Here is a 15,661-nt window from a genome sequence, read left to right on the forward strand (position 1 = left end):
CTGAGTAAACAGGTTTGGGATTGGCTAGTTTGAATAATTTCAGTGGACTCTGGAGTATAGGGTCCATCTCTAGTTGTCTGGTACCTGGCCCTGGTGTGATCAGAGCAAGTGGATAGTGGCCCAGAGTGTGAGAACCCAATAAAGGAAGTGGTTGGGGGTATGGGTTCTAGATAAGTTTGTTTGCATATGAAAAACACACTCCCAGGTGAGTTCTTTGCCATCTCTAGGAGTTAGCTAATCCTGAGAGGGGCAGTCCCTCCAGGGTAAGCAAGGCTCCATCCAAAGTGGCAAAGCATTAAAATGAAGAAACAAAAGACATGATTAATTAACACACTATACAGATACCAGTGGCAGTTATCATTCTCAAGCGCCAATATTCTGCTAATTCTGAACTCATGAAGAACAGTAAAAGATTTAAAAATTTTTAAATCCTGCCTGGGCACCACTTTGGCTGTCTATGATGACATGTGTACACAGACCCCCAGTTCTTCATGGAGACTCCCAGAGCTCAGGATAAAAAGGAATCTTTGTATTCCCTTGAGTAAACATTATAATGGCATCAGTGATATTTTATTCATTCAGTGCTGGTTATAAAATCCCTAAAATGTGCTGTTGATGGCAATAGTATTCAATTAATAAATTTAATATTCCAAGCTTATTTTCAAGCAGCTGTTGCTTGTTATATGAATAATTATTTTCTAAGAAAAAATCATACCGGAAGCATATTTTTTAAATATACCACATTATACAGATTATCTCCATTGTTTGTTTATACTGAATTCTCTACCCTGACTATAAACACATTTGCAATTTGAGCAGTGCTCAACAGTGTTCAAACTAACAAATTAGCTTTCTTCCCAAATACAAACGCTTGTGGGACATATTGTGCAGTGTGAGAGTCTGTTAGTTTCAGACCTATCAAGAGAAGAAAGTCCCCATGCTGTATAATCTTGTTTTCCTAAAAGGTGGACAATTAAACTAAACAATTTCTGAACTGTGTAATTCATTAGTCCAAAACCAAAATATATATCATAGTAATCAATCCCCAAATATAAGGAATTTTATTCCAATTATTGGAATAATTTATTCTTTACAAAGAGTACAATATATTTCCATAATAAATAAAATGATCGATTTGGCAGAGGGAGTAGAGGGTGGACACACATTAATAACCTTTTATTTCTCAAATCCCCCCTTAACAACTGTATACTGGGGGGAAAAAGTAGTTATCTTGTGTTTCCCCCACATAAAGAAGGTTCACTTTGTGGAACTCCTTGCCTTCTTCTGTCCTTTCCTCATTCCACTACGTGGGAGACGTTGTAGGGTCACTACACTGAGGGATCAATTTGGAAATAACATCTAGATGTTCTTCTCAGCTCAGCACTGTTCCTTCTTCCTCTTGGTGGCTAGCTGCCTGGCAGAGAGCAAAAGTCCTCTCTGCTCCTCTGTACCATGAGCCTCTCCTGGGCCGGCCACCCCTACAAGGAAGACCTAAAACCACATGTGCTAGACTGCCTAAGTCTGGATTTATTGATCAAGCCAGACTGGTTCTTATTGGTAATAAAGAGGATATTCTGACCTCCACCTTTATTCTCTTATTTCTCAAACTGTTTAGAATGTGGACAGAGAAGATGGCTCTATTCACTTAGAGACCTCCACATTAAAGGATCCAGTATCTCTCCATTTCCATTGCACATATGCTTCCAGTGCCTGTTTCCTTTGTGCTTTGTCATGGAAATATGAACAAATGATACAGATTCATTCCATTTCTTTTCCACTATTTTTTAGCTTGAACAATGGACTGAAAAAGGATGACTTATTAACAGTAGTTTCCTATTGATGGGGTCTTAGAAGACCCGGCGCCCTGCAGAGTTTTCAGATGTGCTTTAGAAACTGTATTGAGTAGAGCGTGGGTCTGGGAGGTAGGAATATCAGAGAATCTAGAGTAAGAAGACCAAGACTTCAGGAACCTCATCCCACCTTCAGAAAGAGTAGTTCAACTTTTATCTGTTTAATATACTAAGGTGCCATAAAAGCACAAGTTTGAAGAAAGTTTCCATTTTAAAAATGGCGGGTTAAAACCTACCATCTCCGACCGTCTTTCCTGATTAGGTAAATATTTAGCAAGACACTGTGGTACAAATCATTTTATACTTGACAGAAAGCTGTTTTCTCTGGAGAATTTTCCCTTCGCACTTAGTATAGGAGCCATAACCTGAGCTCTAACACAGTGAAGGGTTCCATAAAGTCAAGTCGGGGACTAGCATGTTGGGGACAAAATATTTCTTGACACAGATGATTAGTTTAGAAGTTCCACCTTTTAGTTACCTTTCCTTTTGGTCTTCTTAGAGCTACTGAAGTCTGGTCCTGAGAGAACAAAGGAGCCAGTCTCTTCTTCCCAAATTGTAATATATAAAGAGATTTTTATTACCTTAAATTGGATCCAAACATATATAAATAATTATAGGCCAAATGTTGAGTAGAAATCTAAATGATAAAAAACTCTTCTACTTAGCAAGAAGTTGTTTGCTGAGCCCTCTCAGAAGCTGTCTTTGCCAGGTTCAGAAACAATATTCTCTAGTTGCCGATCCACTAACTAAAAACTGTAGCACAAAGTTTGTCATCTCTTAATAGGTCAGACATTACGTCTTAAATTCTCCTCTCCTGTGCCACAAACAGCAAACAAACACCCTTTTGGCCTCTTAGTGGCAGCCAAAATTGTAATGCTTATAAGTTTACTATCTTGTAAACCAAATAAGGCAGTCAGAAAAGAAAAAATAAAATTCCTGGCCATATTATCTCCAGGAAGCTAGATAAAGGAAATGTTCATTATTAAGGGACTTTGTCCTAATAGCAAGGAAGGGCTACATTCTAATAACCATGGCTTCTTCCTGTAATCCATTCATACCACACCAATTCCGAAGAATTAAGTAGTAGTTTCAGGGCATCTGGGTGGCTCAGTCAGTTAAGCATCCAACTTCAGCTCAGGTCATGATCTCACGGTTCATGGGTTCGAGCCCCATGTCGGACTCTGTGTCTCCCTCTCTCTCTGCCCCTCCCCTGCTCACTCTCTGTCTCTCTGTCTCTCAAAAATAAATAACCGTTAAAAAAATTTTTTTAAAGAATTAAGAAGTAGTTTTGTTTTAACTTTTTTATGAACATACTCAATAAAAATAAAGCCCAAGTGTAGTATATCTACATTCAGAACTGACTATGTCATCTTCAGGGCCTAGTGTAAAATGAAAGTGAAGGGTCCTTGCCTATACTCACATGCATGAGGAAAACATGAGGGACCGCTGCAAATCCACAGTAAAATGCTTTTCACTGCCTCTCGTCAGATTTCCTGAAACATATACAATGACACTGTTTCCCTATCTCATTTTCTTACTTTCATATCTAGTGTTTGGGTGAACATCTTCACAATCCCCATCTTAGCCACTGCCAAATTAGACATTCCATCCTTAATTTATCCAAAGTTCTATTTTGCATAAGAGAACAATGCCTTTGTTCTCTTCGTGCCAGTCGTAAGAACTAGCAACTGGCTCACTTTTCAGGGCCAGCCACAAAGCATAATGGCTCTTCATTTTCACGGACAAGTTGGTGAATTTGTGGAAGCAGAACTGAGATAAATTTCAGATAAGCACAACTGTTCTACATGAAGGGGGAGAAGAATTTGATGTGTGAGGAGTAATTCAGGAAGGATAGAGCAAGAAGAGAAGGGAGAGAAGAGGTCAGAAACAAACTTTTAAGATGTGCAATAAGATTCTTTTTGTTAATCCCCAATATTATCAACAAGATCTGTGTGACTGGGTGTCTGTGAAATGTAGAAGAAAAAAAGTGGAGTGTCATTCTGGATATCTGGGTCACAGAACAGTGGCTACTAAAGCAAAAGCAAAGCAAAACAAAAACTGGAAGATGAGTAGGGAATCTTGAGAGCACAAAAAAAACTCAGAAATTAGACTCTCAGAAGGAGGAGTGGGGAATTTGGACTTCCACCAGCCATGGAATTTAGGGACTGGAACCATTTTTGCCAGTTCTAGAAGCAATGGGAGTTCCAAGCTCCAAAGTGATTCTCACAGTATTTGAATTTTACTATGTGCCATGGGCACCACTTCCCACGTATCAGCTCATGTAATCTTCCCAAAAACCATATGAAATAGGTATTATTTTATAGATGATGAAAATAAGTTACAAAGAGGTTATGATATTTTCCCAGGATCAGACACTAAATATTAGAGGTAGGACTAGAAACCAGGCAGTTGGCTTCCAAAACCAAAGACCTGGACTATTCTGAAACTCTATCTTCTATACTGCTCCCCATGGTCCAGGAGTGTTGATTCTATCATTCAGAATTTACAAGTGAGGGAACTGAAGTCAGAAATGTTAAGTAAATTATCCAAGGGAAGCTATCAATGGCAGAACCAAGATCAAAGAGATGTAGCTGATTCTACATCCTTGCTTTTCCTCTCACCCCTTTTGGCTCATCTGGACATAGCACTTAGATTCAAATTCTAGCTCTGCCCTTCGTCGTCTATGCAGCCTAAGCAAATCACTTAATCTGCCAGATTCTTAGTTTTCTCATCTGTAATGTTGCAATTATAATTACTTCGAAGAGTAGTTCTAATGGAATATGAAGTAGCACATGTGAGCTGGAATGCATTATGCAAATATAAGGTATATTTACTGCTGTTGTATTACAATGCAAAGACAGTACTTCCCATGATGCTTTTCATTCTCCCAAGCTCAATATTCACAAAGGAGAGAAGGAAGAGATATATCTTTTGAACAATGTTAATTTCATCCCACGGCTTTTGATTATTCATCCCTCTGAGTGATCCAGTCTCATTATATTCAGTCATTCGCTCTAAATGCTTGGCAAGCATCCAAATAGTTATTTGTTCAACTCAATAATCTAAGTTTATTGTCTTAAATAAATCACACCTGACAAATAACTCATGCTTCCAAATGATCTTTAAAAGTGGGTGCTAAAGTGACATTGTCAATTCCAAAAATCACAGATGATTTTAAGGCTTTTAACAAAACAACTTAAAAGTTTGACGTTTTAATTTATTGCTGTACTGCTTCCTGTAACTGCACTTTGATTGGTTTCTACTACTTCCCAAGCATAACTTTTTTCCTGTGAAATATAATTTACACTTTTAGAAGAAATCAGTTACAAACAGTGTAGGCATGAGTAATGTAAATATAAACCTTTTCTTGAAAAGCCAATATTTTGCTTTAATCTTCTCATTTTAAAAATGTTAATGTCAGTAGCAACAAACATTCAAGATGCTGGATGTATTTAATTTCCACAAAAAGATCCAGGAAACTCATTTGCATAATTTTGGAATTTTACTGAGAAGTATGAAAAATAAATTTGTTATTCTATGTCATAAAAAAAAAGAAAAGTACACTAATAGTATGATCCCAAATATCACAAATGCTGAACTTCAGAAGCTACACTGAGAAGAGATAAAAGAATGAAATGATGTCCAATCAATATATTTGAATAATGTAAGATTAAAATCATTAAGGAGTCAGGAAATGTTTATCATTTCAATCAAGTCAAAGTTACGTTTTAATGGAGGAAAGTATTGGCATGAGTAACTCAGAAGAATATATCATCAAAACAATTTATATTAAATAGATGACTACTTTGCTCTTTATTTGAATGTAAATTCTGAGAGCAAGTCAATTTTGTATATTCATGATATTACAACTTGATAATATGCTGAAAATGTCCAATTAAGGAGAATTGGTAAAACTGATACAATTTCTTATTGTTTTTTCTAGCTCACTGCTCAGCATCCTCTTCTATAATAGGACAGAAAACATGGGTTAGTTAATCCAAAGCACTAGCCTAAAAAAAACCTGGCTTCTCCCCAAGATTGCTTATTAACCATTTCTTTACCTGGTCAAAAGTCTATTATAAAACCAGGTAGGTTAATTTAAATAGTTCTCCCTTTGATCTATCCTCAAATAATCATCAACCTTAAGTCCAGAAAACACAGAAAGAAAGCAGACTAACTAGCAATATAAATACACTGGAAACAAGATATGTTGTAATTTATGTGCCAGCAGATAATTGGTAACAGAATGCTTTGTAATTAAATATAACACATCCCATATAAACACAGTGTTATGTTTCAGTAATCATATTTCTGGAATACAATGACTAAACACAAAAATAGAGCCATTAAATTACTTAGATTGAAACATATTAACGATACTGAAATTTTGTCAGGATTTAGGTTGTGATAAATTGACTTACAGTTTGTATTATTAGTTAAAAACAAAATATTGATGAAAAAAGGTTTTCAAACATTTTTACCCATCAACATTGGCCTCTAATAATTAAAGTGCCAGCTTGTTCAATGCTTAGATCATAATTTGGGGCACCTGGCTGTCTCAGTCAGTAGAGCATGCAACTCTTGATCTTGGGGTTGTGAGTTCGAGCCCCACAATGGATATAGAGCTTACTTTAAAAAACCTAATTCAATGTTATTTTTAATACCATATATTATAATTACCACATGTTGACTGTGTAGCTTGTTTTCATGTCCGATCACCTGCAGGGATACCTACATTTCTTCAGAAGGAATAAATGCATTTCTTTCACAAAGGGATATTTCAGGTCACCCTTAAGAAGTCAGACTTTATTGGATGACACAGTTACCTGATACTCTGGGGAATATTCACTCAGAAAATCCAGGTAATTCAGATAAAGATATGGGTTTATTCTTAAAAGAAAAAAAAAAAAAACAACTTGAAATTATAGGGTCAGCTGAGTACAAGGTCCTAAAGGCATCAGCTAATTAAGCATTGTTCTGCTGCCCTGGGGCAGTCTACAGATTGCATTTAAAAAGTAAGTGATGGATCAAATTGCATAGAACAAAATGAACACACACACACACACACACACACACACACACACATATTTGCATGCTCATGAGTTCATATAAAGACTGGTGAAAAAATGAGTAAGATCTGGAATCTAGTTAACAGTATTGCATTAATGTTAATTTCCTCATTTTGAGGATTGCACTATAGTTATATAAGATGTCACCATGAGACAGAAGGACACATGGGACTCTGTGTACTATTTTTGCAACTCCCTGTGTGTCGATAATTATTTCCAAAATAAGTTTTTTTTTAACAACCCCATGGATAATTATGCCTCAGTGAACTGATACATTGCTAATATGTAGAATGCTGGATCAGTACCACAGAAAAAGATCTAAATGTAAACTTTTTTTAAATGAAGCATTAATTTGTTGTCACTTCCACCACTTTTTGATCTAAAGCTTTAAAAAAACCCGAAAAACTAAGTTTAGGTTAGGATTAGGGTCATAATTAGTGGTGTGCTGGTAAATGTTTAAGAACCAGTTCTTGGATAGGGAGCCCTGATTTGTAGCATTTATCATTTTCCATAGTGTAAATATTCCACAATGATCAATTTTAAACTACAAGTATAGGTATGCATCTTCTCGGCCTCTTTGACTCCTTGCATCTTGGGAAGGGTGCTGCAGGACAAGGGTCAGAGTGACTCAGGTCCCCCCTTGTCTACATTAAATCATCACCCCTTATGCCAACTTCATCCACCCTTTCCTCTTTTTGTTCACTCACTTCATAACTGAAAATGATTCAGCCAAGATCAAAAATATTTGATAAAAGCTGGAGAAGACATGCTAAGTATTGCTGAGTTTGCTTTATATTGCTTAAGTATTGCTTAAATACTGCTTTGTGGGATAATCCCTATTTCCATGGTTTTCCTTTCATATCACATACCTGAATCATGCCGCAGGCTGTAACCAATGTGTTTATAACTGATTTTAGAAAATCAAAGCACCTTCTCTTAATACTACACAGTAGATTCCAGTAATGACTTCTGCAAAGAACGATGAGAGCTTCTTTAGAGATTCTGTGCTCTTGACTTAAAACTCATTTCTCTTCCATCAGAGAGGATCATGGTCTTTGATAAGCATGTGTTTGTTTCCTGCATCTTCTCTCCCTTCTCTTCCTCTTGAAGGTTATTTGGAGACCTGATTTGCTTTTAGTCTGTCTAGACAATATTCATTTCACAAATGATGACTGTCCTTATTCCCTGAGAGGGAATCCTACTCATTTCTATAACCTGTCAAATCATTTTTTAGTCACTCAAATTAAAATCCCCCAAATGTGTGTTAACTTGGCTTAAGATCACAATGGAAGTTTTATAGTACTCATTATTAATTCAGTTCATATATTCCTATAATTTTCTATTAAAGTAAAATAAAATTTAAACCCATTTCCATGGACTACAAGAGCATACATTTTTTTCAGACTGTGGATAAATTAATTTAGTAAATTACAACTAACATCATGTTTTAATAAATGGCATGGCACGGCACGGCAAGACATGGCACAGACTAGAAAAGAATAGAATAAGTAGAATAAACTAGACTATCAAGTATTGTATAAGAGACTATAACCCAGAATTGCAATCTTAAAATTATTTTTTAGCTCTAGTAATAATTAAAAAAATCAAATTTCACAATCCTAATGGCCCTGTCTTCCTCTGTGCCCTCTGTGCCCTCTATCCTCTCTCTTACTTGTCCTCACACTGACCCTCTGTTGTCTTAAATACATCAAGCTCATTTTGGTCTCAGGGATTTTGCCATTACACCCTTTATTTTAGGAAAGTTCTAAGAATGGAGGCATCTCTTTCCAGTTCTAGTTTGATATTTCCTTATATTTAATGACACTGAGTGCCTTTTCACATATTTTGTTCATTTGGATATCCTTTTTGGTGGTGCCTATGCAAGGTTTTGCCCATTTTGAATGCTTTATTGAATATATGTATTAGAAATTTCTTCTCCTAGTTTATATTTTTATTCTCTTATTGGTGTCTTTGCAGAAATAAGCCCACTTTATGTATTTATTTAGGTCAGTACTTTTGCATTTTGTTTCAGAAATCTTTGCCCACCTAAAGGCATGAGGATTTTAACCTATTTTGTCTTCTGAAAAAAAATGTTTGCCTTTCCACTTTAGGTCATTGGTAGATTTCAAATTAATTTTTATATGTAGTGTCAGGTAAGGGTCAAGTCACTTTTTTTCCGTAAGAATATTTCATTGCTCCATCCTGTCCCCACTTAGTAGCTGCATCTCTGTCTTATATTAAATACCTATATGGGGCACCTGGGTGGCTCAGTGTGTTAAGCATCTGACTCTTGTTTTGGCTTAGGTCATGATCTCACAGTTTTGTGAGTTTGAGCCCCATGTTAGGCTCCGTGCTAACAGTGTGGAGCCTGCTTGGGATTCTCTGCCTCCCTCTCTGCCCTTCCCTCATGCACACTGTCTCTGTCTCTCTCAAAATAAATTAAAAAACTTTTTAAAAAATGCCTATATATGTATGGGTCTACTTCTGGATATTCTATTCAGTTCCACTCATCTACTTTTCTGTCTCCATGTCAACACTCCACTACCTTAAACACTATAGCTTTATAGTTATTCATTAAAATACTGGCCTTTAGCAATAAAAAGGAATGAAGTATTAATATATGCAATAACTTGGGGTCGCCTGGGTGGCTCGGTCAGTTAAGTGGCCGACTTCAGCTCAGGTCATGATCTCACGGTTCGTGGGTTTGAGCCCCACATCGGGCTCTGTGCTGACAGCTCAGAGCCTGGAGCCTGCTTCACATTCTGTGTCTCCTTCTGTCTCTGCATCTCCCTGCTTGCACTCTTTCTCTCTCTCTCTCTCTCTCTCTCTCTCTCAAAAATGAAAATTAAATTTTTTTAATGTTTATTTATTTCTGAGAGAGAGAGAGAGAGAGAGAGAGAGAGTGCGTGAGTGGGTGAGGGGCAGAGGGAGGGAGACACAGAATCCGAGGCAGGCTCCAGGCTCTGAGCTATCGGCAAAGAGCTCGACGCGGGGCCCAAATTCACACACTGTGATCATGACCCAAGCGAAGTCAAGCACTCAATCAACTGAGCCACCCAGGTGCCCCAAAATTAAATTTAAAAAAAAGAAATTATATGCAATAGCTTGGATGGATGTGAAGGAAATTATGCTTAGTGAAAAAACCATCCTAAAATGTTGCATGCTGTGTGGTTCCATTAATATAGCATTTTTGAAATGAAAAAATTATAGAGATGGAAAACATATTAGTGAGTGCTAGGAATTAGAGATAAGCAGAGAAGGGCAGAAGGTAGGTGTTATAGTCAGCACGAACCTAAAGAATCCTTGTGGGAATGTAACTATCTTATATTTTGACTATCAGGGTGATAACATAACTCTCCCATGTATTAAAATTACATGGAACTAAATACACAAACACACACACAAATGAGTGGACATAAAACTGGTGAAATCCGAAGAAGATGGATGGGTTGTATTAATTTCAATTTCCTGGTTGTGATGTTTTACTATAGTCATGAAAGATGTTACCATTTAGGGAACCTAGGTAAAAGTTACATGGGGTATCTATATAATTTCAAACAACTGCATGTGAATCAATAGTTATCTCAAAACAAGACTTAAAGAAAAAATACTGAGTTTTCCAAAAAACACAGCATAGCACCCCATTTATTTAGATCTTTTAAATTTTTTCTCAGATGTTTTTATTTTTCACATTGTTGCACATTTTTGTTAGATTTCTAGGTATTCCAGGTCTTGATACTATTTTAAATGACACCATTTTAAAATTTCATTTTCCAGTTGTTCAGTGGAAATATGTAAAAATACAACTGATTTTGTATGCTGATTTTTATATCCAGTAATCTTGCTAAATTCACTTAACTGTAATAGTTTATTTTTACTTTGTTTACATTTTTAATAAGCATAGTCATATTTATCATCTGTGAATAATTTTATTCTTTCCAAATTTTATGTTTTTATTTTTCTTGATTTATCACAGTAGCTTTGTTCTCTAGTACAATACTGATTAGAAGTGGTATTATTGGATATCCTTATCTTGTTCACAAACTCATGGGAACATGTTCAGTACTTCACCAATATGAAGTTAGCTATAAGTTTTATCAAATGTTTTCACCAACCTCTTTATATTTTATGATTTTTCTCATTTATTTTGTTAGTGTGGGTAATGCATAAGTCTCTTATATTTTGTTCTATTCTTTCCATTCTTTTTTTCTTGCTGTAATTCAGTGTGAATATTTCCTGACTAGGTTTTGAATTTGCTAATCCTATCTTCTGCTCTGTCCAGTCTGCTGTTAAACTCATCCAATAAGTTCTTAATTTCACAAATTATGTTTTACAGTTTTGATATGCAGATGATTTTTTTAATAAAGAGTAGATTCCAATTCTCTTTACAAATTCTCAAATTTTTATCCATTTTGTTCATATTTTCCTCTATTTTTAAATATACATTTAGTAGTTATTTTTAAAAACTTGTCTGCTAAATCCAAGATTTGAATCATATTCTGTTGCTTGTTTTTTATCAGTTATATATTTCTCCCTTTTTTATACCTGCTCATTTTTTTATTGTATGCAAGAAATTGTGAACAAAGGAATCGTGGAGACTGGAGTTGATGCTATTTTCCCCTCAGGAAGGGTTCACTCTTTCTTCTGTTGGGCACATGGAGTGAGGAGCTGCTTATCTTATTCTGGTGAAATACTGGGTTTGGTAAGGATTGGAACATAATATAGACTCTCTCCAGTATCTTAATCAGTGTTTGTTACAGGTCTCTCTCTCTCTAGTGGACCAAAAGACTGTAGGCTATTTGATTCAGCCCATCTAGCCTAACATCTAGCATCCTACCATGCTCCAGAATTAAGCAAAATTTCCACAGAGAAAAATTAGCCAAATGTTTGGGGATCCTTTAGATCCTAGTTCATAATGCCAGTCAACATTAAAATATTTGCTGGTTTCTCTTTCCCCTATTAGAATCTCTATGCTAATAGCAAGTCCAGTGCTCAGCCTGTGCCCAGGCCTGGCAAATGCACCATCTCAGCTCATCAAAGAAGGGTTCTTTGAACGCCTCAACTAAAAAAAATGGACAAAAGACTTCAATAGACATTTCTCCAAAAAAGATATACAAACAGCCAACAAGCACATGAAAAGATTCTCAGTATCATTAGTCATTAGAGAAATGCAAGTCAAAACCATAATATGATACTACTTCACACACCTAAGAAAGGGAAAATAACAGTGGTGAAGATGTGGAGAATTTAAGCCCTCTTACATGGCTTGTGGGAATGAGAAATGGTTTAGCGACTACAGAAAACAGTTTGCTGGTTCCTCAAAAAATTAAATGTAGAATTACCAGCAATTCCAACCCTAGGTATACACACACATGAGTTGAAAACAGGTACTCCAACAACTCTACACGCACGTTCTCAGCAGCACTATTCACAATAGACAAAATATGGCAACAGCCCAAATGTCCATCAACTGATGCATAGATAAACAAATTGTGGTAAATGCATAGGAATATTATTCAGCCTTAAAAAGAGTGAAATACTAATACACTTCACTGTAGGTGAAGATTAAAATATTATGCTAAGTAAAAAAAGGTAAATGCAAAGGGACAAATAGCATATAATCCCATTTATATGAAATACTCAGAATAAGTGAATCCCTAGAGACAGAACACAGATTGGTGGTTTCCAAGGGCTGAGGGAACAGAAGAAGGAGGAACAACTGCTTATTAGGTATGTAAATTTTGGGGGGAGATAATGAAAATGTTTTGGAACTGGATAGAGGTGGTGGTTGTGCTACAGTGAGAATGTACTACATGGTACTGGATTGTTCATCTTTAAATGGCTTTTATTTTTTTGTGTGTGACTCTCACCTCTATTAAAAAAAAAGAGTTCTTTCCCCTAGGGAAGTTTATATACTCCTCTCTGCTTTCATAACTCTACAATGTCTTTTTTAAAAATTATTTTAAAACATATACACTTCTTTCTAGTCATCACAGTGAAAACAATGGCCTACCCAGAAGCAAACTTCTACATGTCACACTTAAAATTTTTTTTCTTTTTTTTTGAGACAGAGTGCACACACAAGCAGGGAAGAGAGTAAGAATCTCAACCAGGCTCCACGCTCAGTGTGAAGCCCGATGCAGAGCTCGATCCCATGACCCTGGGATCATGACCTGAGGCAAAATCAAAAGTCAGACACTTAACCTACTGAGCCACCCAAGTGCCCCCAAAATATTTTTAATCACTTATTACTTTCTGGAATTATCGTGTTGCTTTACTTTTTCCTTCTTTGTGGTCTGTCTGTGGTGATCCTTAACTCCCGTGTCCAGATTCTCCTTTAGATGCTCTATCAGACCAGGGACCCTGTCTGTTTTCCTCACTGCTACATTTATATACTTTGTATGGGACCAAGAAGGCACAGGCACTTAGCAAATAACTCCTGAATGCATAAAGTGTTTTCAGGAAAAACAGAGCCATATCAGCTTTCTCTTAATATCAGTTCATATAAAACTCCCATCTATCTTTGTCCCTGAGTTAATTGATAAACCTGTGGTTAACTAGAGGAGGTTATATTTCTATTGCTTCTAAAGCAAAAATCATCCAGGAGGAATGAGAAATAATTTTTTCAAGTCTAGGACACAGAACAGGTCATTAAGGGAGATTCATTAACACCAAACATTGAAACACAAAACAAGTAGGTTGAACAGCTATCAACTGTAGATCCTAGCAAGTATCCTAGAGTATCATAAGATACTTGCAGCCTGGGAAACTTCATAAAAAAGATGACTCTGTTGACTAGACTCCAACGTGAAATGGCATAAATTAAAGCAGTCAAATCAGGTGCCATATTATCAAGAAGTTCTTGAGATAGATCAGAGAATGATAGAAAATACTTGCTTACCTGATCTCAACTGAGTGGTCAAGGTCTGAAGTACCAAAAAAAGACCATCCCAATCAATCAACCTGCTCTGAGCAGTGGTTTTCAAGGGCTCCTGGGCTCTCCTTTAGGTCAAACTGCAATATGAAAACAGCACCGATGATATTCACCCAATCTTCGTTCATTAAGCATTACTACCAAATTTAGATCTCACTTCAAATGTGTGGGCTTTTAGGTTTCCAACCAACCTTGGCAATTTTGGAATTTATGTAACAAGTTCCACTGACTTGGTGGCAAATCAGACTTAATATTTCTAAAAAATAGGGCTTAGCAGGCAAGAAAATGGCTAATGAGTCTCCCCAGAAATCGAATACCTCTTTTGGAAAATAGAAACAGCTTGCATGGATTAAAATCACTCTTGAAAAAGTGGCTGCAATATAAAATCTGGCTTTTTCCTGAAATCAAAATTCAAGTTCCTGGTGTTTATTCATTCCTCTGTCTTGTTCTTCCAATGAAAGCTTAACAAGGAAGCTGACGATTTGAAATTGTGTCCCTGTATCTTCTAAGACTTGATTTTTTGTGCAGTTTGTAATACATGTATTTTTTTATTTTCCATGCCAAATTCATTCGTTTCAGGTTTGTTGTACCACAAATATCTAGCAACATGTTCATAACAGTCCTTAAATAGATTTCATGAAGTTACTTCAATTAGTAACTATTCTTTTAGAATGTGTGTGTGTATTCCCTTATGTGTAGCATTTTACATGTGAAGTATCTATAGAAGACCAAATGAAAATATATATTAAAGCATGACATGAATATATTTACCTTACCAGTTTAATATCATTTATTTCTTTGTAGGGGCTTTATTAATTCTTGGTAAAGCTAGGATTTTGGAACACCAATAATATACAGGACAATTATATCACTTTCTATTCAGAGAGACTAAGTTCAATTTCTGCACAAGCTATGAGCCTGACATTCAATATGCTCTTGGAATCTGAAAATGATAATAACAATAAATTGTTCAGCTTGGGTTTTCCCCCTTTTTTCAAGAGATCCACATCTAACTGCTTACCAAAACGACCCCAATGTCTTGGTATCAACATATCTGACCTCGAAACTTATTCTTTAAAATACAAAAGTACTCTCTTGATACTGGTGTGATATTTTCCCTTTAATTCCTGTTTCGGCCCAGTAATCTTCACTGTGTTCGAAAAAGGGGAATTGATTTTATCTACAGCTTCAAAAAGAAGTGTTTATAGGGTCATTCATTTCAACCCCCCCCCCTTGGCATACATTTCTCACTTTAGTTATAAATGATGTCTGCATTTGGAAGAAACTGATGGCAAACACTGAATACTCCTGGTGGCTACTGGTAAACAGATGACATCCTCCTTCTCATTCTTTATAGGACATTAAGTCTCAGGCCATGGGTACCTATAGAGTCCTAGCTCATGGCCTCAGATTGACATCAGCTCCCAAATACAGCTTTAGGCAAACAGGAAACTTTCTCAGGAGACACATTTTTCACTTCAAGTTGTACCTAGCTGAGCAAATGCTGCAGGACAGGGGTTGGTGAGTACGCCATCCACCTAGAAGGTCCCAAGAGGCCACTGGGACAGAAGAGACAACCTTTTCTAAAACAGAACATGGCATGTATACAGCGTCTCACTCATCCCAGGCAGTAATTTTTTCAGCAGTTTAATCTAGTGGTCTGTGTAAGCGAATGTGTCCTCTCACAAAAAAAAAAAAAAAAAAACTTACTTCTTAGGTGCTGGGGTCAGTGAGTGCTCAAAATTACAGAATACAGTTCCTGAGATGCCCAGTCATGAGTCTTTTGACAGTGTAAACTTCTGGAAATC

The 15,661-nt window shown here is 36.4% G+C and overlaps 1 pseudogene; it reads right to left on the minus strand.

Annotated features, from left to right (window-relative positions):
* Positions 1–13,891, minus strand: part of LOC122204533 — a 155,171-nt pseudogene extending 141,280 nt beyond the window's left edge.
* Between the last annotated feature and the right edge of the window lie 1,770 nt (positions 13,892–15,661).

Source organism: Panthera leo, chromosome D4 (assembly GCF_018350215.1).
Source record: "Panthera leo isolate Ple1 chromosome D4, P.leo_Ple1_pat1.1, whole genome shotgun sequence".
Taxonomy (NCBI): domain Eukaryota; kingdom Metazoa; phylum Chordata; class Mammalia; order Carnivora; family Felidae; genus Panthera; species Panthera leo.